We start from the raw sequence: 24,155 nt of genomic DNA, 5'->3' as shown, positions 1-24,155 counted from the left end.
AAACAATAAAGGTCTTATTACCAAAGACTAGGCATTAGCACTGTTGTTTAAACACTGCGTACTATTGACCCACTCGTCCTGCCCTCTTCACTAACTAATCCTTCTGGTGTCCACCTTGACACCTTCCAATTCCTCACTCTTTTAGACTCTCCACTTAGAAAGTGCTCTTGCTTAAACTTTGCCCATACAAATACTGCCTGCTCTCCAAATCTCTTGTCCACAAATCCTCTCAGAACCCATCACCCTGTCTGTTTGTACCATTTATGTTCCTGCTTTTGCAGAGGAATGTGTTAGAGAATTGTTGAGTATTACAAAAATTGGCATGACCTCTTAGAATTTCCTTTTTAACTCACATCAATCAGCACTTAAAACATATGCTGTATACTAATGAGCATTTATATTCAAATATATGGTGAAACTTTTTATAGAAACTTTTCTATCTTTCTAAATAATACAAGTATATATATGTATATATATACATATATATACTTTTCAGTTTTTATTAATAAATTAAGTTCATTGCTCTCCAATAACTACGTTGAGATTTTAATAGACTTCAAAGATGAAATGTTAAATAATTGAGTTTAAATAATTAAATATAATATTAAATGCTAAAGGATATTGGGTGAGGGGCTACATTCTCGATCCCATGCATTACTAAATGAAATCCTGATAATATGTGCCATTTAAATATTTTGTGTCTATAACTTACTTTCCCAATGAGATTATAATATCTAAAACAGGGATTAAGTTTCACATTTTTAATACTCCTACCTAATTGCTACCATGGATAGATTTAATGGGTTAATTTCTTAGAGATTTATTAAATTTAAAAACCCAACTTAATTTAGTGGTGCTCCAAACCTATTCTCATCTAATGTTCCAATCTCAATGAAAATAAAGAAAATATTCTTCCTTGAAACCTCCCTTCTTGTCACCTCATCCTCCCCCAAATTTCTCAAATCAATCTACTAATCTCCATCTCTACAGTCAACTACCATCCCAGATCAAGCTCCTGTCAATCCCCACAAGGATTTAGGAAAGCTCTTAAATAGCTTTACTTCAATGTAGCCATGAAGGCTTTGAAATGTAAATACAATCTGGGTCCTCCACTATTTCAATGACTCTTAAAATAAACCCATTGCTCTTAAGATAAAATCCTTAACAAGACCAACAAGAGCCAGACTGTTCATTCCCCTATCTAGCTCTCCAGACTCTTCCTGTCCCATCCCTTTCTCTGCTTTCTTTGCCCCAATCTTCTGTTAGCTCCACAAATATTTTGAGCGTTTGCGTTCCACAGAGTTTGCCTGCCACAGGGTCTGAGCTTAAAATGATCTTTCCCTAGTTTATATCCACTTTCCTTTCAAATCCCTGAGCTCCCTGATTTTTACAACAATTAAAGGCTCCTTCTATAAACCTAAATAACACTACATAGCCATCCTTGGTAAGAATGATCAGAATTACAGCTTTAAATACTATGCCTTTTGCATCACTCTGTAAGATCTGTGGTCTGATTCTGCTCAATTGCTTCTTGTACACTTGGCAGAGTGCTGAGCATACTACAGATAATCAATATGTATGTGTTGAATGAATAAAAAATGAATGAAGTGCTGACAGGAAAAGACCTATTTGAATGGAATGTTCTTAAGCTTAAAACTGTGCATTCTATAAAGAGACTTAAAAGATTTTACTTTTTTAATTGTAACCAATATGCATACTATTTAACTTTCACTAGACTATAAGTCCTACATGGGCTTATTTATATCTCTAATTTCTTACTACTGCAATTAACATTTTTATTAGTGAAATAAATACATAATTGATAAAAGATCTATTATTTGCTTACATCTACCAGGAATCAATATATATATATATATATATATATATATATATATATATATATATATATATATATATATATATATATATAAAACAAAAATTGACAAATAGCTTTAGCTTTGTGCATGATATACTGCATAAGTTCTTTAAATGAAACCAAGCTCTAGAAGAGGATAAAATAAATAAGCAACATGAGAAAAAAAATATAACTTAGAAAGTCATACTCTCTCAAAAACGTCATATTCAAGTCAAATTCAAATTAGATTTTAAATTATTCAATTATAAGTGCTATAAAACTTCAAAAAATAAAGCATTATAATAAAGTACTGGCTACTGCTTTGACTGTAATTATGAAAGGTGGATATTAATTAGTATTAACTGCTGAGGTACGATATATTCAATTTAAGCAAATTTTATTTTTAGGGTTTTTGTTTGTTTTTTCATCTTCACCAGAGGATATTTTTCCATAGATTTTTTTAGAGAGAGTGGAAGGGAGGGGAAGAGACAGAGAGAGAGAAACATCCATGTGAGAGAGACACATCAATTGGTTGCCTCCTGCACTAACCAGACCTGGAGCCCGAGATCAAGCCTGCAACCCAGGTACATGCCCTTGACCGGAATCCAACTCCAGATCCTTTAGTCCAAGGGCCAACGCTCTATCCACTGAGCCAAACTTGCAAGAGCAGCATTTTTTTTTTCTATTCTGAAAGTCCATTTCAGATGGGAAATAAGGGTGCATAGGTTGCTATGAAAACACAAAGAAAGGACACTTAAGACTACCTGAGCAAGACAGAGAAGGCATCCTGAGACATGAAACTTGAGCCTCAGAAAAAGAATCAGGAAGAAAAGAAAGGAGATAATTTCATTTAAAGGCACAGCAACAAAAGAATATGGTACATTTGTTAACTCAGACCTGCAGGTAGGTTAGTATGGCCTCAGTGTAAGGTTCATGTCAAAGATTAGAAAGCATGTGCCTCAAGAAGTAGCTAGAAGCAATAATGTAATGGGATTTGCACATCAAGCCAAAGTTCTGGAACCAACTGAAGGCAATGAGGACATTTAAATATTTTAAGCAAGGGATGACATGCTCAAGTTAGATTTTAAAATGCTCACTATTGGTAGTATGAAACTTGTACCTTAGCAGGATAAGCTAGGAAGGGATTAGTTAGGACACTTTTACACTCTTCAAGCAATAAATTCCAAAACTTGGAATTGGATATTGACAGGCAGAGGGGAAAACAAAGGGAAGAATCTAGAGATATTTAGTCACAACATCAGGATCTATTCACTGGCAATGTGTGGGGAATGAAAATAAAATATGCACAGGATGGAGAAGCAGGGGGCAGGGAGGTTTCAAGTTTCTGATCTGAGCAATGGGTGAAGGGTAGTCCCAATGAGGGTAGAGAATGGAAAAGTGGGGCTTGGTAAGAAGAAGAACACGTGATGATTTATTCAGTATGAGACATGAAGCATCTGAAGTACTTCTAGGATATTCAAATGGAGATGACAAGTTGCCAATTGAATATCCAAATCTGACATCAGAAAAGTAATCTCAGCTGTAACTGTAGAAGAGAATCAAGCTGGAGACTGAAACCGTGGGAGAGAATAAAACCATCCAGGGAGATTGTATAGAGGAAGTAACAGCCAATTATAGAACCTGGAGATCACCCAGACTCCACTAAGTGCAGGGGAGCTCACGTCTCAATGCCTAATCTACAGTCACACACAGCTGGACCACAGCCGGAAGGACTTTTGGGAATTAACTCAGGCCCAAGTTTTCACCATGATTTTTGTAAAACAGCACTCAGTAGAAGAGTTTCAGCAATAAAGGCTAAATTCTATTCCAATAAAGGCTAAATTTTCCAAAATGCTCTTTGAAATATTCTTTCCTCAGATTGTTAATAGGTATTGCTCAAAAAAAGAGTTGCGGTTATCAGGGTCTATATAGTCTAGCTAATACACATTATAATTAGCCAAAAGACAGGTATAATCAAACTAGGTTAGCCATTGAACTCTTTTTATGTTTACAGGACATCCCCACTGACCCTTGCTTCTAAGGAATATACCTCAAAAAAAAAAAATACTCCTTGTTACCATCCAATAATCTGTAAAGAATGAATAGGGTTAGCAAAAAATGAATTACTTGCCTGTAGAACAAATAACTTTACAAATCATAACAACAAAAAAATAGAAATTTCACATTTCTCATAAGGTTTAACCTCCAGGAAAGAAACTTTCCTGTTCCTGAGTGATATTTATGAGTGGCTAGTCAACCTTAATAATAAAAATTATAAATGGCAGTCATCATCGCTATGAAATCTATAATAATTTTTATTTATTATCAAGTCTAAGCAGGAAAAAATGAAATAAGACAACGAATATTAATTATCCATCATCTCCTTTAACACTATAACATCTTTATTGGGTAGGTGTTGTTATATCTGGTGTCCATATGGGAGAACTGAGACTCTCAGCCGTCATATAGCTGGAAGGTGGCAGTGCTGGATTTAATCCTAGTGAAATTCAAAACCCTTGTTTTTTCCAGCTATTTCATAAATACTGCCAGCATTAATATGTTAAAATATATCAAGAAACATGCTTTGTCCATTCTTGTTTCAAACAATGGAAGTGTTAAGTCTGATTACTTATTTTTTAAATGTAGTAATAAAAACAAGAAGCAATCCTGATGGCACCTGCTGTTTTTTCCCCATGCATGCATAGAATATCTACCGGTAAATCAATTGATTTCATAGTCTATTAACTCAATAAAGACCTTCATGATAAATAAATGAGGATATAAATTTTCCCTATACTGTGTCATCTTTTCTAAATACAATCTTGCATTTTTGAGTAAACCTATATAATTAAAACCCTAATATGCAAATAGACCGAATGGTGGAACAACCAAACAACCGGTCACTATGACATGCGCTGACCACCAAGGGGTGCGCGCGGAACATGGCACGTGTCCGCCGCAGTGGGATGGTGGAGCAGGTGAGTAGGGGCGCCAGACCAAGGTGGGGCACTGGTCGCTGCCATCGGGGCGAGGCTCTGGTGGTTACTGAAAATTCTTTACTCCTGCACGCTACTGGTGCTTGCACTTGCTGCCAGTGCCAGCCCTGCTCGCCCCTGAGGGCTTCTCTACCTCCCTCTGCTCCTGAGGAGTGATCAGGGCAGCAGCCACTGCTCGCACCCACTGAGAGCGCTGACCCCGCTCGCACCCGCTTCTGGCACCAGCCTCAATCACTCCGTGAGTGGGAACAGCGGCAGGAGGGGGGCTGCTGGCAGACGGGGACCGGGGGTTATGGCGGGAGTGGCGGGGTGGGGGTGCAGAGGGTGAGCCGAGACCCATCCCTGTGCCCACCGCAGCCTCGCAGCCCACAGTTCCTTTCAAGGTGCATGAATTTGTGCACTAGGCCCCTAGTATTCTTATATTATCAGTTTTTAACATTCATAGAATGTCAATTCCTATACACTGTGTGCATAACTAAAATTAAATATCACTGGTTCCCAAAACTTTTTCACCAACATTTTCAATGGAAAAAATTACCCAACTTCTATCAATAACCACGACTCACTTTCTCAGAAGACTTTGAGGGAGTTACAGGAGGACCCAATGGGGAAGAGCAAATATGAATCTCAGAAGAGAGTAGATGAAAGACTCTTACGTGATTTCAATCTTCTTCCCTAGAAGAGGTGTCCACCTCACGGTCACAAACCTCCTCAGGATATTACTGGCTCATTATTCATAAAATGTATTCTCCCTTCAATCATCAGTTCTGAGTTCCTACAAGCCACCTGACAACCACCATTCTGATTATGCTAATTTGGATATTTTTCAATGTAATAATAGATAAGGTTTATACTAAACTTGGCAAAACCAACTTCTAGGTCTCAACTATACTCTGCATGGGAATCTTAAGAGAGGATAAAAGAAGAAAGGGACTGATGGCATGAGGTTTTAGCAAAAACTACGATGATAAAGTCAGCTGCCCTTGGCAAGAATACTGGTAGGACCTTGGGAATATAACAGGATTGACCTCAGGCAAGGCCAGCATCAGGGAAAAGTACATGGCAGGATTCCTTCAACAACTGCCCATTTGGAAGATAAAATATAAATACCAGTGACTGAAATAACTAAATATTTACACAACCACAGCTGGAAAAAGATATACACATAAGTGCTAAGTATTTCAAAGAAATATATCAAAGTCACTTGAGATTTATGACGAGGAAACCAAACTCCTAGTTGGATTGTAAACTGTTCCCCCTTTAAGACATCACATTTACAGAAATACAAGCAAGTAACCATGTACAATTCTGATCATGTTAACATTCTCTTGAGGTATGTAAAACACATACACGTATATAATTTTATTCTTTTTTTACATATAGGATTTTATTCTTTTTTCCAGCATGGCAATAACATTTACCTCAGGGTTCTGTTTATTTATGTTTTCAAGTCTGTTTCTTCATAGTAGATTGAGTTAGACTGTATTTATTTTATTAACAAAGTCTTGTTTTGATACAAATTTCTTTTTCATATTCTTTGGTGGGTAGCATTAAAATGATTAAAATGTGCATTTATATCATATAGAAAACACCTTGCACTAAAAAAAAAGTTATAAAATTGCTAGAAGCACAAGAGAAACAGGTTCAGTGAGTAGCTGACAGAGGCACAATAAATATTAATAGAGAATTTGGTGACATTTGTCCAAGGTAGGGGGTAGGAGTATATATATTTGCCTTGACAACATACCTATATTTGTAAAAGAATACCTATATTCTTAACAGAGTACTGCCTCTTAAACCTTCTTATATAAACCTCATTTACATTTGAAGGAGTAGATAGCCTCCAATTATTAACATAACTCCAATTGTGGGCAATAATTCTATAATTTTCCTGTCAGAATTTTATCCTACAAAGAAATATTTGTTAAAAATAAGAAGAGAGCACCCATTAATTACTCATTGTGTACAGAGTAGACTTAAATGTCCTCTACTGAGTTATACAAACTTCCCAATGCTCACACCTCCCACTGGAATAAGTATGAAAACAGATCATAGTCTACACAAAAACTAGGTGGTTTCACTGGAAATTATATGGAAAAAATAAATACAATAGAAACAGAATGCATTAAGATAGCAACATGATGATGCTTCATGCCATTTTCCTTTTATTATAATTTGACCTAAAGATTGGATGGGGGAGTGTTTGGGCCAAAATTTAGAATGATGTTAATGATTAACTGAGTGCCATGGGCAGTATCTGTTATCACCTAAAATGACTACCAAAATAGAGTGAACAGACTTCTAGGACTGAATTCCGTGGTGTTTTTGTAATATGCCTATAGAATCTATAATAATAAAAGCATAATATGCTCATTAGACCTGACAGCCGAACGACCTTCCAGACATCATTCCAGACATCCTTCTGGATGGAGCCGCAGTGGCGGGGGTTGAGGCAGAGGCAGTTAGGGGCGATCAAGCAGGCAGAGTTTTTAGGGGCGATCAGGCAGGCAGGCAATTGGTTAGGGGCAATCAGACAAGCAGGCAGAGTGGTTAGGTGCGATCAGGAAAGCAGACGAGCAGTTAGGAGCCAGCGGTCCCAGATTGCGAGAGAGGTGTCCGACTGCCTGTAGAATCAGGACTAAACTGACTCCCAAGGAGTCCCAGATTGCAAGAGGGTGCAGGCCGGGCTGAGGAACCACCCCCCCATGCCTGATTTTCATGCACCAGGCTTTTAGTTTGTTATAATATGGCTGTATTCCCAGAAATATGAGAAAGACTGACTGACAGTAACATAAGTTAAATTTTAGATACAATATTGCTTGCCCTCCTCCACCATTTTTAATAATATCAACTCTAAGTAGAAGAGACTTCTGTCTGAAGACCCAAATATTGCAGAAGCTACCAGGGCATTAATTACAAGAACTGCCTGAGCTTACTCCAATCAGGCAGGATTTCACTCTAAATGAAAATGAAAGGGACAGGAGGGTTGAAGTTGGTTAGCTGAGTTCATGCTTCTATTTTCCCTTTAGTAAAATTTCAATTAACATTGAAATATGAGTACTTTTAGTGTCTATAAACTGCCAAACAAAAAGATTTATAACCGAAGGACTTGTATGCATGCATATAAGCATAACCAATGGACACAAGACACTGGGGGGTAGAGGAGGCTGGGGGAATGTTAAGAAGGGGGGGGGGGGGGGAAGGAAACAAGAAAATAAATAAATAAATAAATAAATAAACAAACAAATAAAATAAATTTTAAAAAATTAAAAAAAGATTTATATATCTTAAAATATATCTCTCACTTGCCTCTCCATCGGTTTACTTCTATATTGTATTAAGAATAGTGCTAAGCATTGACAACACAAAGAAATCTATACTAATAAAAGGGTAACATGCTAATTAGACCAGAGGCCTTCCGGACAAAGCTACAGTGGTGGGGGCCAAGGCAGAGGTGGTTAGAAGCGATCAGACTGCCAAGGGAGGGCAGTTAAGGGTGATCAGGCCAGCAGAGAAGGGCAGTTAGAGGGCAGCAGGCAGAGGTGGTTAGGGGCAATCTGGCAGGCAGGCAGGCGAGCTGTTAGGAGCCAGAGGTCCCAGATGGTGAGAGGGATGTCCCCCAAGGAGTCCCAGAATTGAAGAGGGTTCAGGCTGGACTGAGGAACACCATCACCCTCCGTGCACAAATTTCGTGCACCGGGCCTCCAGTATAAAATAAAATTCCTGACCTTCGTAGCCTACAATTCATCGTGGAAGATAGAAATATTAACAAGGATAATATTGAAAAATAAGAGCCATACAAAGATAGGCAGTAGTAGAAGAAACTGATTTCTGGAAGGAAGGAAAAACAGAGGCCAGAAAAAGAAAAAAGAACATGAAGTAATGTAGCATTGTGTGGGGAAAGTTTATTAAATCTAGGGAATGGATTCAAGTTGCCTTGGTTCAAATCTAAGCTTTACTATTGTTAGCTGTGTGAACTTGAATGTGAGTTTCTTCATGTGTAAAATGAGCATAAAAATAGTATCTCTACTTTATGGGTTAGCATAATTCCTGATGCATAACATAATATTACATTGTTTCATGGTTGGAACCATTAATGTAGTATGTGGAAGTTAATGTAAGCACTATTGTTTGATTTTATGACTCTCCCCCTCATGCTCTCCAGAAATTACATTACAGTTCTTATTATTTACTAGAGGCCCAATGCATGAAAATTCATGCAAGCTTCCTTTCCCCCGGTTGCCAGCACTGGCTTCCCTCTGGCACCTGAGACCCGCGCTTCCCTCCGGCCGCCAACAGACACCAGGGACCCGGGTGGCTTCCCTCCAGCCCTGGCATCATCTGGAAGGATGTCCAGTCTAATTAGCATATTTCCCCTTTATTATTATAGAGGGAGAATCAATTATTTTTTTCTCTAAATTTGTAAGAAAAGTTGCAAATTAAGCCAGTCTCCCATTTTAGTTGAGAACTTAACTCAAAATAATTTTTATTTACACTGTAAAACATCTTTCATAATACATGAAAAATAAAACAAAACTAGAGCACTGTGCCCAACCAAGTTATTGGTTCTAAGAATCATTAGCGGTTGACTCTCGCTAAAGCCAGCTAAAGAAAGTATCTGTTCCTTGTGGAAAGGTCCCATATAGATCCATTGACTAGATGTGTGACTTTCAAACTTTAAAAGACACATGAATGCTTTTTAAATATTACTGAGAGTAGATAAAGTATTATCTTTTTCTTCCTTTTCATTATAAATAAGAAATCATAGGGTGGCCAGAATATAGATGAAGTTTGTAGTTGTGCCGAATGACACACCAAGTCAACTCTGTAAATACATCAAGGTTATAAAAATTCACAAATAACACTACATTTACTAATGCTTATCTGAATAAACAAAAATGTTCAGGTATGATAATATAATAGCTTATTTCAGATTTTATGACCATTTTTTCAAAAACAAAGAATTTTGGATAGCATCTTGTACTGTGAAAAATAGTATTTGGGTGGTCCTGTGAATTTTGTTATTGCGATGGGAAATATAGTTCCTCCCAACACTGGATTTCCAACATATTAGGACAAATGATATGGCACTGCAAGCAATGTTATTCCACACTTCATTTCTTTATAGATAATATGGAATAGAAGACAGTTATACATTTGAGCCAATTAGAACCTCAATATAGAGAACATGAGCAGACTTCCTTATTGAAATGGGACTCAAAAATACTCCTATACCTGTATAAAATAAACCTTGCTTAACAAATTTCCTCTGTCCTGAATTTAAATTTCTGAAGGGAAATCGTGATTCTAAAATTAATCTTACTTTTTATTTAAAATAAGTATTTAAGTCAATTCTTTCTCTAAAGAGTTGCATTGGGTGTCCACAGAATCTCTATATCATAGATATAATTAACTGAATCAATAGCCTAAAATCAATTAAAGCACTAAAAATAAAGCTTTCAACTTTACTTTTTGAATTAGGTAGTCATGCCTGAGACATATTTTAAAAACCTATGACTCTAGGCGTCTGCAAGTTGGAGTGTGGAACAACAATTTGAAGGATAGCTGTCCAAGGACATTTACACTTTTGGAAAACAAAATACCTAAAACAGCCTTTTAAAGGATTAGGGAGAAATCCCTAAAGGAATGCAGTCAACGTCACTCATTTTGTAAACTCAGTCAGTACTTCTGACATGAATGAGAATTTCTAAAGAAACTCGTTTACACATTAGTCAACGGTCATCTTTACCTCCCTTGTATCTTCCCCATTTCTCTCTCATTGTATCTCTAATTTAGTTATTCCAGACCCTAAGAAGCACCTTGACAAAGGATGCTGAGAGACACATTCTAATCCTGTGACATACAAGATATGGAGACTTAAAGGGAATTCCAAATATTAACTTAAAATCTATTCAGCAATCTTTATTTTCTAAAGGTATAAGTACATAATTCATCAGTCAAACAAAGCTATATGTATTAGAACCAAAAGCAGAAAATCTACCATAAATAAAATGTTAACATATACAATTTTTGATGCAAAGATAAAAGAGAAAAAGTTATCCTAATTCGAAAGCATTTTTTCCCTTTTTCATACCCTGAGTTGAAAATTGTTGCTCTCTCTCTCTCTATTACTTTTTTTTTTTTTGGGGGGGGGGACAGGGGACAGGTAAGTTTGTACTTGTCCTTTTACTTTTGAAATAGAGGTGTGGTATTATTTTTCCTGAGATTTTTTTAAAACTGTGTTGATATGATGCCTATATCCATTTAATATTTTGTTATTTTAATGCAACTTTAAAAGGAAAACATAAAACTTTGAATCATTATTTTGATGGTGGTTTAATTAATTTTGAAAGGCAAGGGCCATATTATCAATTTTGTTTAGAAAGCATTTATAATATTGAAATAGTAGTGTTTAGTCACACTTAATTTAGATCACAACTGAAATATTTCACCATCTCCAATGCTTATAACATCACCTAGAACTCAGCAGGTACTTAATAAACATTTGTTGAATAAATGAACAGATAATGGAAAAAGAAAATGAAGGAAAGAACCGAGATAGCAGTGTAGTTAAATGCCTGTACTCGCCACCTCCCACAACATCAAAATTACAACTAAATACAGAACAACCATCATTCAAAACTGCCTGAAATCTGGCTGAATGGAAGTCCTACAACTAGAGAAGAAGAGAGCACATTGAGACCGGTAGGAAGGGTGGAGGTGAGGAACAGGCTGGTCCGACATCCATGCATGTCATTTTTGTAATCGGGAGGGAGATCATCTCTGCAGAGGTCACCTGTGAGAAGCAAGGGGACCCACACACCAGACACCAAGCCCAGGGTCCCAGAGCTGGGAAGAGAAGTCCCCATAAATTCAGGCTGTAATAACCAGTGAGGATTGTGGCTGAGTGACATGGAGGTTGCTGGAGACTCAGGTGTTCCTTTTAAAGGGCTGGATCATGAACTTACAAGGTGCCACTTACTATGAGCTCCAGTGCCAGGAGGCATTGTGGGACCCAGACACATACGGGGAGGAACGGGATTGTCTGGCATTGGGGCAGGAACTCGGAGGTAGACAGAGGTGCTTGCAGGGGTCATTGTTCCCGTGTTGGGAAATCCCCAGTAGCTGGGCTAACTGGCAGCCATATCTGAGTTTCCATCATCATGGTCCATACTGTTTGCTCTGACATGATGAAACTGCACCCCATCAAATTTGCAGCCCCATCCAACCTATTTGCAGCAGCTTTCCCATATGAATGGCCTGTCTTGTTCAGGCTTCAGACTATGCTAAAAATCTCTCAAGCAAGCTACAGCTGATGAGAGTATGCCCCATTCCTATCGATAAAAGGCCCAAGATCTCGGTACTAACACCATCCTGCTTTGCTTCATAGCTGGGCCTCACCTGGGCACCTCCAAGCCCAATACTAATAGCTCCTGCTGAGTGTCCCCAGGCAGTGGCTGACTTTGCACCTCCCTGGGGGCCCTAGTCCCAATGCACCCAGTGGAGAGTTTCAGACCATAGCAGATTACAACTCTACACATCCACAAGTGACACACTCAAGGGACAGACTCAGTGAGCACGAAAGCCACACTGAAGCAAGTCCTGCTCCAGAGGAGTGTTCTCTCAACAGCAGCTCTCCCACTATAGACACAGCAGGTCCTCACAGCCAATTGACCTGGAGGTCAATTCCTGCAAGAGACATCAACAGCAACCAAGGCTGTGCACACAGTCCACACAGGGGCTCACCTAGAGTGCCCAGCTCAGGTGACTGGGGAGGCTGAGCCACTGGGACCTACAGGACACCTACTACACAAGACCACGGTTACCAATTCCAGAAGACATAGCAGCTCTACCTAATATATAGAAACAAACACAGGGAAGCAGCCAAAATGTGGAGACAAAGAAACATGTCACAAATGAAAGAAATGGAACCAAGCCAACTACTGGACAGAGTTCAAAACCATCTTGTAAGGTTATTCAAGGATCTTTATGGAAGATTAAAGGGACTTAATGAGACTTTCAAGGATTTTAGTGAGGATGTCAAAGACATGAAAGTGACCAGTCAGAAAGTAAGCATACACTAACTGAAATAAAGACTAATTTACAGGGAGTCAACAGTAGAGCAGAGCAGTCCGAAAATCAAATCAACCAGTTGGAATATGAGGAAGCAAATAACACCCAATCAGAAAAGCAAAAAGAAAAAGAATCCAAAAATACGAAGATAGTGTAAGGAGCCTCTGGGACAGCTTCAAGCGCACCAACATCTGAATTACAGGGGTGCCAGAAGGAGAAGAGAGAGAGCAAGATATTCAAAACCTACTGGAAGAAATAATGACAGAAAACTTCCCCCACCTGGTGAAAGAAATAGACTTACAAGTCCAGGAAGTGCAGAGAACCCCAAACAAAAGGAATCCAAAGAGGCCCACACCAAGACACATCATAATTAAAATGCCAAGAGCAAAAGACAAAGAGAGAATCTTAAAAGCAGCAAGAGAAAGAAACCCAGTTACCTACAAGGGCATACCCGTACGAATGTCAGCTGATTTCTCAACAGAAACTTTGCAGGCCAGAAGGGAGTGGCAAGAAATATTCAGAGTGATGAATGCCAAGAACCTACAACCAAGATTACTTTATCCAGCAAAGCTATCATTCAGAATTGAAGGTCAGGGAAAGAGCTTCACAGATAATGAAAAGCTAAAGGGGTTCATCACCACTAAACCAGTATTATATGAAATGCTGAAAGGTTATCTTTTAAGAAGAGGAAAAAGAAGAAAAAGGTAAAGATACAAATTATGAAAAACAAATACACATCTATCAACAAGTAAATCTGAAAATCAAGTGAATAATCTGATGAACAGAATGAACTGGTGATTATAATAGAATCAGGGGCATAGAAAGGGAATGGACTGACTATTCTTGGGGGGGAAAGGGGTGTGGGGGATGCAGGAAGAGACTGGACAAAAATCGTGCACCTATGGATGAGGACAGTGGGTGGTGGGTGAGGGCGGAGGGTGGGGTGGGAAACGGGTGGAGGGGAGTTATGGGGGGGGGGTGAGGAACAAATGTAATAATCTGAACAATAAAGATTTAATTAAAAAAATAAAAATTTAAAAAATTTTTAAAAAATAAAATATCACAAATAAAACTGAGGAATCTTTCGCATCCTGCTGTTTTTGTAGCTGGACAACTTCGATCTTAATCCATCAGCCTGTTGAAGTGCTCCATTTTTCCGAAATGTATAAGCTGTCTACAAATTTTCTGACATCCTTGTTTTTAACTGTTGTGGCTTGCTGAATCAAAGCAGCTGAATTTGCTACAAGTTCAATGTAATTTCCTTCAAGAATTAACTAACCTTTCTGGGCTTGAGATACTATAAAGTCTACACCTGACCTCATCCAAACCTTTTGAATGTATTTTTAGGCCAAGAAATTTCTGATTTCAACAAGAGAACCATTCTCTTGAATAATGAGGTTGATGGGGAAGTGATTGTACACAGACCTCCCTCACCTTGTAAGGGAAGCGCAGTGTAACACCTTGATCATGTTCTGTACATGACTGCAGATGGTGTGAATGGTAACCAGTTCTTTTCTATTTCCCACCATTTGTCCATCCTGAGCCTCTTCTTTTTCTTTCCAAGGATTCTGAGTTCTACACTGATGTGATTAAAGTCCATCGACAGGGTGCCTCTGGGGCCCTTCACAATAATATGCCTCACTTCAGATTGATGTTGACATTTTCTGGGATATGGACAGTCTGACTGCTTGAGAACGGTCTTCATCCTCACAATATATGTGGCAAAAAAAGCCAAACACAAATTTTTGGAAAATGAAATTAAACGTTTGCTAACTTCTTTATCATTGATATCTTCACTCAACAAATATGTACTAAGTACTCACACTGGCACCAGGCCTGTCTGTGCCAGTTACAGGTGATATAAGAGTGCAAACAACAAACAAAAAATTCAAACAAATAGTAGGACCTGTCTCTTTTTAAATGATGAGGATTTTTTAGTTATTACAGTAAAGATGCAAAGTTAATGTGAATGCTACACAAGCAACACTGCGTGCACTTAAACAATGTACATGCACTTACATACCTCTTAGACATTGCACTTTTTTGTGGGCACACATAAACAACCAGTGAATAAATAAAAAGGAATTGTGTATACAAACTGCATGCAACATAGCTAGAATTAGTGGAAGCTAATATACTGCACAAAACATAGAATGAGCAGAAGCAATTGTCTTCTAGCAAAATAAATTTTCCTGAAAAGGTGGAAAGTCTGTATGAGATTAAATGAATAGAGGCCACAAACCCTGAGGCTCATAGCTGCTCAGTCATGCCCTGTGTAATCACTAGGAGTTCAAAGACAGGATGGATTTAAACGATTAACAGGTATAATTGCTTCTTCTCTTTAGGAAGCAAATAGACCTAATTATTTTACCTATCTTCAATACCATTACAAGGTAATTTCTGGTCTATGTTGCCAAGGAAAATATTTTTTTAAACCTTAAATTATTTTTCCCTTCACATTTCAGCAATTCTGAGACTTTCTATTTGTAAAAAATTAAGCCAAAAATAAATGATCAAAATACACTTTCCAAACTCAGCCTATAATAACTGGTAGAATATCTTAACATAATGGGTATTTCTTCAGCATTCTGTTAACAGTAAAACAATATCTGAGATGGAGAGAAATGAGATATAAGATTATATATATTTTTAGAAATATATATAATATGGTCATTTTAAAGAGTAAGAGTAATTTTCTTTTAAAATAAGTATTTTATTTACATGTTCGCATAAAACTGCATGCTGGTGTTTTCGAGGCTAATATAGACTCATCAAAATTGTCTCCAAAAATATATGCATGTCCATGTCAAAATGGAATAAGGACACATTCAGTAATACAACTTTCAAAAACATGTTTTAATATTAAACATAATGAAAGTATTTCTAAGTAGATATTTTATTTTTCTGCTTTAGAAAAAACAGGAATGAGGTCAAATGTGTAGATAATCGGTCCCTAATCTATTTGGTCATACTCTTGGGGTATAAGGACTTGTACCTTACAGGTACACAGTGTGATCTTATACACAATTAACGTTTGAAAGCCACTGAATTAGAGATTGAACTTATTGTGATATACATTTCCTATATTATTGAGCATTCTGAAATTTTACTATTTTTTAATAGTTCAACTACTACGATTAATACAAGAAAATAGTTAGGTAGCACTTACTATACATGGCACACTTTTCTTTACTTTTTTAAATATATTTTGAATCCAGAGAGGAAGGGAGAGGGAGAGAGAGGTAAAAATAAAAAATCAATGATGAAAAAGAATCATTGAACTGCTGCCTCCTGCTTGCCCCACACTGGGGACTGAGCTGCAAGCAGGCATGTGCCCTGACCTGGAATCGAATCATGATCTCCTGGTTCATAGATGGATGCACAACCACATGCACAACCACATGCACAACCACTGAGCCATGCTGGGCAGGCTACATGACACACTTTTCTAAGTGTTTTAAACACATTAACTAATTTCATTATTAAAAAATAGGTGCAATATTATTATTAACCCAGTTTTATAGATAAGAAATTTGAAAGATAGCAAAGAAAGGTAATTCATCTGAGGTCACATAGCTGATATATGATAGATGTGAGCCATGGTCTTAGGTCATTTTGATCCAAAGTATATGTTTATAACTATCTGAAGTTCTAAACTGTCTCTCTACTTAAATTTTAACAGAACTATAACAGTATTCAATATGATTATGTAGAAAAAGATTAAATATATATGGCTAACTTTTATATGAAATGACTAGAGGCCCGATGCACAAAGATTCGTGCAAGAATGGGCCTTCCTTCCCCTGGCTGCCAGCACCGCCTTCGCTCTGGCCAGAGCCGCCTTTCCACCTTCACTGTGGTCCGGAGCCGCCTTTCAGCCTTGCCACACTGCCCAGGGGCCAGGAGCGGCTGGGGCGGTAAGGAACATCTGTGTTGTCACCATGGCAACGATGCAAGCATCCCACCCCCAGCCAATCCACACCTGTATATGCAAATTAACCCACCATCTTGTTGGGTTAATTCACATACTCACTCCTGATTGGCTGGTGGGCGTCATGAAGGTATGGTCAATTTGCAGCTTTCTCTTTTATTAGTGTAGACTAGAGGCCTGTTGCACGAAGGGATTCGTGCAATAGGCCTTCCCTTGCCTTGGCTGCTGGCACCAGTTTTCCTCTGGCACCCGGGACACAGACCTTCGCTCTGCCTGGGCTCCGGCCAGAGCCCTCCCCCGCAGCCGTCAGGCCTCGTGGCTCTGCTGATCCCGGGGCCGTGAGGCCTCCCGGCTCCGCTGATCCCAGGGGCATGAAGCCTCACGGCTCCGCTGATCCCAGAGGCCTCCCGGCTCCGCCCATCCCAGGGCCACGAGGCCTCGCGGCTCTGCTGATCCCGGGGAGGGGAGGGGTGAGGCCTCCCGACTCTGCTGATCCCGGGGCTGTGAGGCCTCGCTGATCGGCAGGCTTCGGGTACATTTGGCTTCGCTCCACTGCTTGGAGCCTAGTATGCAAATTAACCGCCATCTTTGTTGGTGGTTAATTTGCATATCACCCTGAATATCCAATGGGAAGTGTAGCAAAGGTACAGTCAATTACCCTTTTTGTCTTTTATTAGATAGAATTACTTTAGATATGCATGACTAAAATGAAATTATATAAGTAAAATAAATAATGATAAAGAAAATATTTGAGGGATTAATTATTTTTACTGGTTATTCTCTTCATATACTTTTCACTTGGCAAACTATAAGCAGACCATTACTTCTAGTGTTTTGTTTGTTTTCACTTCATTCTAACCATGGCAATGCACTATATGTTTGTGTGCATAGCCAGTGCAGCTTAGGCCAGTTTCCAGAGTTCCCATTTTCTTATAACAATTTTGAGGCATAATGTGCAAAAGACCATCTTAAATGCCATCTACAACAAATTCCCTCTCTCTGAGTTATTCCCATCATACATATATGTATAAGCAACACTTCTGTGACCTTCAAGATTAAAGATGTTTACCCCTCTGTGCAAAACTGACACCCCAAAAAAGAGTGCAAAAGCTCTACAGAGCTACAAGAATTGCAGATTTTGCATGTGAAAAATAGTCTGAAAAAGCAAAGATGAATCAATATTCTTCTGGAGCATAAAATGCACCGCAGCTGGCCAAGATTAAACTGCCACCTTGTATAATCTACAGAATCATTACTTGGTTTGACTTAGTTCTTCATAGTTTCTTAGGCCTATTAATGTTTTTAAGAGTTCGTAAAAGCAAATGGTGTTTCCTCAAAGCAACTAAGACTTTTATAATTATACTAGGGGCCCGGTGCACGAAATTCGTGCACTGGGTGTGTGTGGGGAGGGGAGTGTCCCTCAGCCCAGCCTGCCCCCTCTCACATACTGGGAGCCCTCAGGCATTGACCCCCATCACCCTCCAATCGCAGGATCGGCCCCTTGCCCAGGCCTGACGCCTCTGGCCTAGGCGTCCGGCCCGGGCAGCGGGGACCCGCAGCTGCAGCGGCCCCGCGATCGTGGGCTCCGCTTTAGGCCCAGGCAAGGGACCCCTAGCTCCCGGGACTGCCAGCTTCGACCATGCCCAGCTCCCATCGCTGGCTCCACCCCTACTTCCTGCTATCACTGGCCAGGGCGGCAAAGGTGCCTGATTCTCTGATCATGGCTGGGGGGCAGGGCAAAGGCAGCCCCAGGGCCGCCTTTGCCCTGCCCCCCAGCTCTCAGCTCCCCCCTGGGTTTCCGATCACTGTCAGTGGCAGGGGGCTTCTTCCTGCTTTCCCTTTCGCTTCCCTGCTTTGTGCCTACATATGCAAATTAACCGCCATCTTGTTGGCAGTTAACTGCCAATCATAGTTGGCAGTTAATTTGCATATAGCCCTGATTAGCCAATGAAAAGGGTATCGTCGTACGCCAATTACCATTTTTCTCTTTTATTAGATAGGATGATTAGTTTTAAATGTCAAATAGAACAATAGCTAAAACGTATTTATGTTTCAATTCATTAGCTGTGTTAATTCTCACAATCCTCAAAATGTTCTGAGTTAGGCACTATTATTATCCATAAGTTGTTGGTGAGGAAACTGAGGCACAGAAATTAAGGCACAGAAACTAGTCCAAGATTTCAGAGGTATAAGTGATGGAACAGAGATTCATATCCCTGCAGCCCTTTCCAGAATTTGGACAATTTGCCACTAAAGCATGCTGTAAAACAGTACAATTTTTAAACAATTTAGCTTGCATAGAATAAACTTCATAGACCACAGCTTTTCCTTTTAGCTTTCAAAATACTGTAAAAAGTACTAAAAAAAAACATTTTGGTCCTACATGGCAGGTGGAGGAGAGAAGGTATTGGATTCATGTCAGCATATTCAGGCTCTTTGTTCCTAGACCCATCATCCTCTACCTCTCCATCCACAGTTGCTGGGTCAGTTTCCTCATCCATAAAATGAGGTTAATATAGCATGTTAAAGCTGGAATAAGAACAGATAAATTTGTCAACCCTCACATTTTCCAAACAAAGGAAGACTAATCAAAAGATTGAAAATACTTGATTGGAGTTGACAACAAAAATCCCCTATAGCCAGAACCAAGACAGGACCTAGTTCTTTTGAGTCCCATAAACAGGAGGTTAGAAGTAAAATCTTTCGTAAAAGAGACTAAAGAAGAGGTATCCTCAGTCTTTTCAGGGTGTGCTTCAAAGTGACTATGAATTCTTCAAAGTGAATGCAAATTTCCTTGAGCATGCATGGAGATATAAAAATGACAGTCTTAGAAAAGGTTCTAATCTTCACAATAAATACATGGATAATCAGCTTTACAATTTTAGATGAATTTTTTAAAAGCTCAGAGGGGTAAATACTTGAACAATTATCTCCCAAATAATACACAGAGAGGTATTTGTATATATCATAGTTATACAATATCATATAATATTGTACAATGTCTCCCAATAACTCATAGAGAGCTAAGAATCAAACTCAAAGCTATGAACTCCAGAGACTGTATCCCTTTCTTTCTTTTTTTTTAAATATACTTTATTGATTTCAGAGAGGAAGGGAGAGGGAGAGATAGAAACATTAATGATGAGAGAAAATCATTGATCAACTGCCTCCTGCACGCCCCTTACTGGGGATCGAGCCGGCAACCTGGGAATGTGCCCTTGACCGGAATCGAACCTGGCCAGCATTCTATCCACTGAGCCGAACCGGCTAGGGCCTGCAGCCCTTTCTTGGCACTGACATGCAACACTGCTTCTCTGTCTCCTCATTTTAAATCTTCTACGCCTAGTCTTCACTTGATGCTGGACTCAGCACAGGCTGAATGAAGTAATTCCCGTTATTTTTATTCCCTCACCCAAGCAGGAAATTCAAGTTATTTTCTGTTAAGTATTTTAGCAGACATCAATATTATCAAGAATGGGAAAAACAGTAGCTGACACTAAGTACTGCATCCTTAGTATCTTCCAGGCATTTATTGGGAATAGTGAACGTGTGATCTCCTTGTACCTCACATATGCAATTACCTTTTAACATTGGTGAACTAACCCTACCCTTCAAATACTTATAATCCAGTTGTTCAGGACTTAGAAAGATTAGAGTTTTCAAATTGGGAGGGATTACATATGTTCAGAGTTCAAGAAGTATGTGAATATACCGTAAATGCCAAAGGAGTAATAAGAACCAAAAATTAAGTGGAGTGGGCAGACTGGTTTCTCAGAGAAGAGGTTTTGGTAGGATGTGGAGGGCTGGATATGATTGGGTTGGTCAAAGGTTCTTTGTCCATGAAGTTATTTTGAGTTTTGTGTTTATGAATATACTAGAGACCCAAGGCATGAAATTCCTTCAAGAATACGCCTTCCTTCCCCCAGGTGCCAGTACCAGCTTCTCTCTGGCATCTGGGACCCAGGCTTCACTCCAGCACTCAGGCTGCAGACACCCAGGACCCGGGCTTCCCTCGCCACCCCAGCTTCGTCCAGAAAGATGTCCAGTCTAATTAGCATATTACACTTTTATTATTATAGATTATTACTATAGATTTGCATGTTTATAGAAAGATCTATTCATAGAAAAAAAGACCAGCAGTTCTTGAAAATGGGCATTAATGCAAATATTTAAAATAACATCATAGCAGGTTATCAGTTTCCTAGGGTTGCCATAAAAAAGTATCGCGAACAGAGTAGCTTTAATGACTGAAATGTGTTGTCTCAGAGTTCTGGAGACTAGAGGTCCGAGGTGAAGCCATCAGTGTTAGTTTCTTCTGAGGGATAATCTCTTCTAGACTCTGTCCTACTTCTGGTGCTTTACTGGAAGTTCCTTTGCTTCTGTTGCATCACTCACCCCAAAATGCCTTTATCTTCACTTAGCATTCTCCCCATATTTCTGCGTTTGCATCCAAATTTCCTCTTTTATAAGGATACAGACATATTAGATTAAGGTCTACCCTAATGATTTTACCGTAACTTGCTCATCACCAAAGACCCTATCTCCAAATAATGTCACATTCACAGATATGGGGGGGGGATGACTTCTACAACTTTTGGGACACAATTCTACCCATCACCATGGGGGGAAAAAGCAAGGATGAGGGGGAAAGGATGTTTCAGTGAGGTACTGAGGAAAGGGAAAGAGAATGATGTAGCACCAAGGAGCCCAGCATGGTTCCTGCAGAGGCTTCAGTCTAAGACTAGTGCAAAATAGGAGTTTAAATGAGTGCTTTAGCCAAACAGCAAAGATCTAAATATGTCCGAGAAAGGCTTTTGGATTATGGCCTAGCAACAAAGAAATTCTTAGAAGATGTTGTGGAGTAAAATAACATGATGAAAACATTGTTTAGGAGATCAGAGTGCTAGACAGGATGAAGAGCCGTGGAAGGAGACCGGGGGCCGAAGGGATAATCACTCCATAATACAGGAGTGAGGCTGCAAACGTAATGAAAATGAAATAAAAACTCAGGAAGCATTAGGAAGAATGATATAACTCAGTCCAACAACTCTAAGGTTTGGGACCTCAGCAACAACAAAAAAGCCAGCTTATGGCTGCTTCTGTTTTAAACTTGTGTTTGACTTTAACAAAAAAAAAAAAAAAAAAAAAAAAAAGCCAACACTGTAAATTTCAGATTTTTCATAGATTAAATGATTTATATTTTTTAAAAACCAACTTGAATCTCCACAGATGATATTAAAAAATAGTGAAGACTTTCTTTCCATTCCATTTTGTATCTCAAGAATTATATGTTTCAAATTATAATCTATTATTATACTAGAGGCCAAGTGCACGAAAATTCATTCACTCAGGGGGGTCTCTCAGCCCAGCCTGCACTCTCACAATCCAGGACCCCTCGGGTAGGGTCCAGTCCCATCATTATCCTTTATATCTGAAACTAAAAATAGAAACTCTTTTTTTTTAATAAATGCTAGTAACTTCTTTTAATTCTTACAATGCCTGTTGCATTTGGCCATAAGTATATATTTTTTGGCCATATTTTTAAAAATTTTTTATTGATTAAGGTATTACAAATGTGTCTTTATCCCCCATTATCCCCTCATCCCCCCAGTCTTGCCCTCACCCTCACCCCCTGTTGTCTGTGTCCATTGCTTATGCTTTATGGGTGCACACAAGTCCTTTGGTCGATCTCTCCCCCTTACCCCCACCATCCCCTACTCTCCCTCTGAGGTTTGAAAATCTGACCAATGCTTCTCTGTCTCTAGATCTGATATAAACATTTTTGATGATACAGACAATAAGCTTCCATCATGTAGTAATATAAGGACAAGTCCTGAAGGTTATTAAGACCACTTAGCTTCAAATTTGTAGATCAATTTTAAACCTGTTTTATGAAGTAATAAAATATTGAGGTCACTCCTACTTATTTCAGCACAGTAAGAACTGTCCTTTATGGGAAATTTTTTTACTGGGAAAAATCCCATGTACATTAAAAGAGTTTTCAGATTACCATTTCAAGTACAAGTCAAAGCTATCTAAGTAATTATCTTCTGTAAGCATATTTATTCTTTTCAAATGAACAAAAGAGTAAATATGGAATTTTTTATTTAATTAGAATTACGTTTTTACATGAAAGCTACTTTTGTAAAGAAAATGTCTGCTTCTGCTTAAAGAAAGGGACAAAATTTTTTAAAAGCTATAGTGGGGCCGAATTTCATTATTCTTACATTCAAATCCACTATATTCCAAGAAAAATTTCTGCAATGGTGACTGAAACATTCTATGTGCTCTCTCAGACACAGTAAGCCTCTAGCCACAGGAAGCATTTGAGCATTTAAAACTTAACTTTTATTAATTTTACTTTCATCAATTTAATTCAATAGTCACATGCAACTGGTGGCTACAGTAATAAACTACTGATGAGTTAAAATAAATGCAAAGAGGAAAATCAAAACCTTTACAAATGGTTTTTAAACACTGCTACACATCACAATGAACATAGTAATTCATATCCACAGATCTTCACTCCTGGGGAACATCAAGGTGAATAAGAGAGGTGAGATTTTGTTAAAAATTCAGATGTCAGGAACTCCTACTCCTGATCCACTGAATCAAGTCTTTTTTTAAAATAGTCTACGTTTATCAAGCACCAGAAGTAATTAAGATGCACATTAAATTTTGAGAACACCTGATCTATTTTTGTTTTCATTACAAAGTTCAGTCACCATCCTATATAATAAAAGGCTAATATGCAAATAGACCAAACAGCAGAACGACCAGTCCCCATGATGCGCACTGGCCACCAAGGGGCAGACACTCAATGCAGGAGCTACCCCCTTGGTGGTCAGTGCACTCCCACAAGGGGAGCGCCGCTCAGCCAGAAGCCAGGCTCATGGCTGGTGAGCGCAACAGCGGTGGCGGGAGCCTCTCCTGCCTCTACAGCAGCGCTAAGAATGTCCGACTGCCACCTAAGCCGTCAGTCAGACATCCCCCAAGGGCTCCTGGACTGTGAGAGGGCACAGGCCAGGCTGAAGGCCCGAATTTCGTGCACCAGGCCTCTAGTCTATAATAATAAAAGGTTAATATGCTAATTAGACCAGACGTCCTTCCGGATGTTATTTCAGACATCCTTTAGGACAAAGCCGGGGCCAGAGGGAAGCCAGCCTGGGTACTGGGTTCCTGCATACGGCCAGATGGAAGCCAGCCCGGGTCCTGGGTGCATAAGGGCTGCCGGAGGGAAGCCAGACCAGGTCCCGGTGACATATGGTAGCTGGTGCCAGCAGCCGGGGTAAGGAAGGCC

The 24,155-nt window shown here is 39.1% G+C and overlaps 1 protein-coding gene across 1 annotated transcript in view; it reads right to left on the bottom strand.

Annotated features, from left to right (window-relative positions):
• ROBO1 (roundabout guidance receptor 1) overlaps positions 1-24,155 on the bottom strand; it is a 455,516-nt gene that overhangs the window by 373,302 nt on the left and 58,059 nt on the right. The window lies entirely within an intron of this gene.

The sequence above is a fragment of the Myotis daubentonii genome, chromosome 3 (genome assembly GCF_963259705.1).
Source record: "Myotis daubentonii chromosome 3, mMyoDau2.1, whole genome shotgun sequence".
Lineage (NCBI taxonomy): Eukaryota > Metazoa > Chordata > Mammalia > Chiroptera > Vespertilionidae > Myotis > Myotis daubentonii.
The sequence above is the reverse complement of the archived record's forward strand: the minus strand, read 5'-3'. Positions and strand labels throughout refer to the sequence as shown.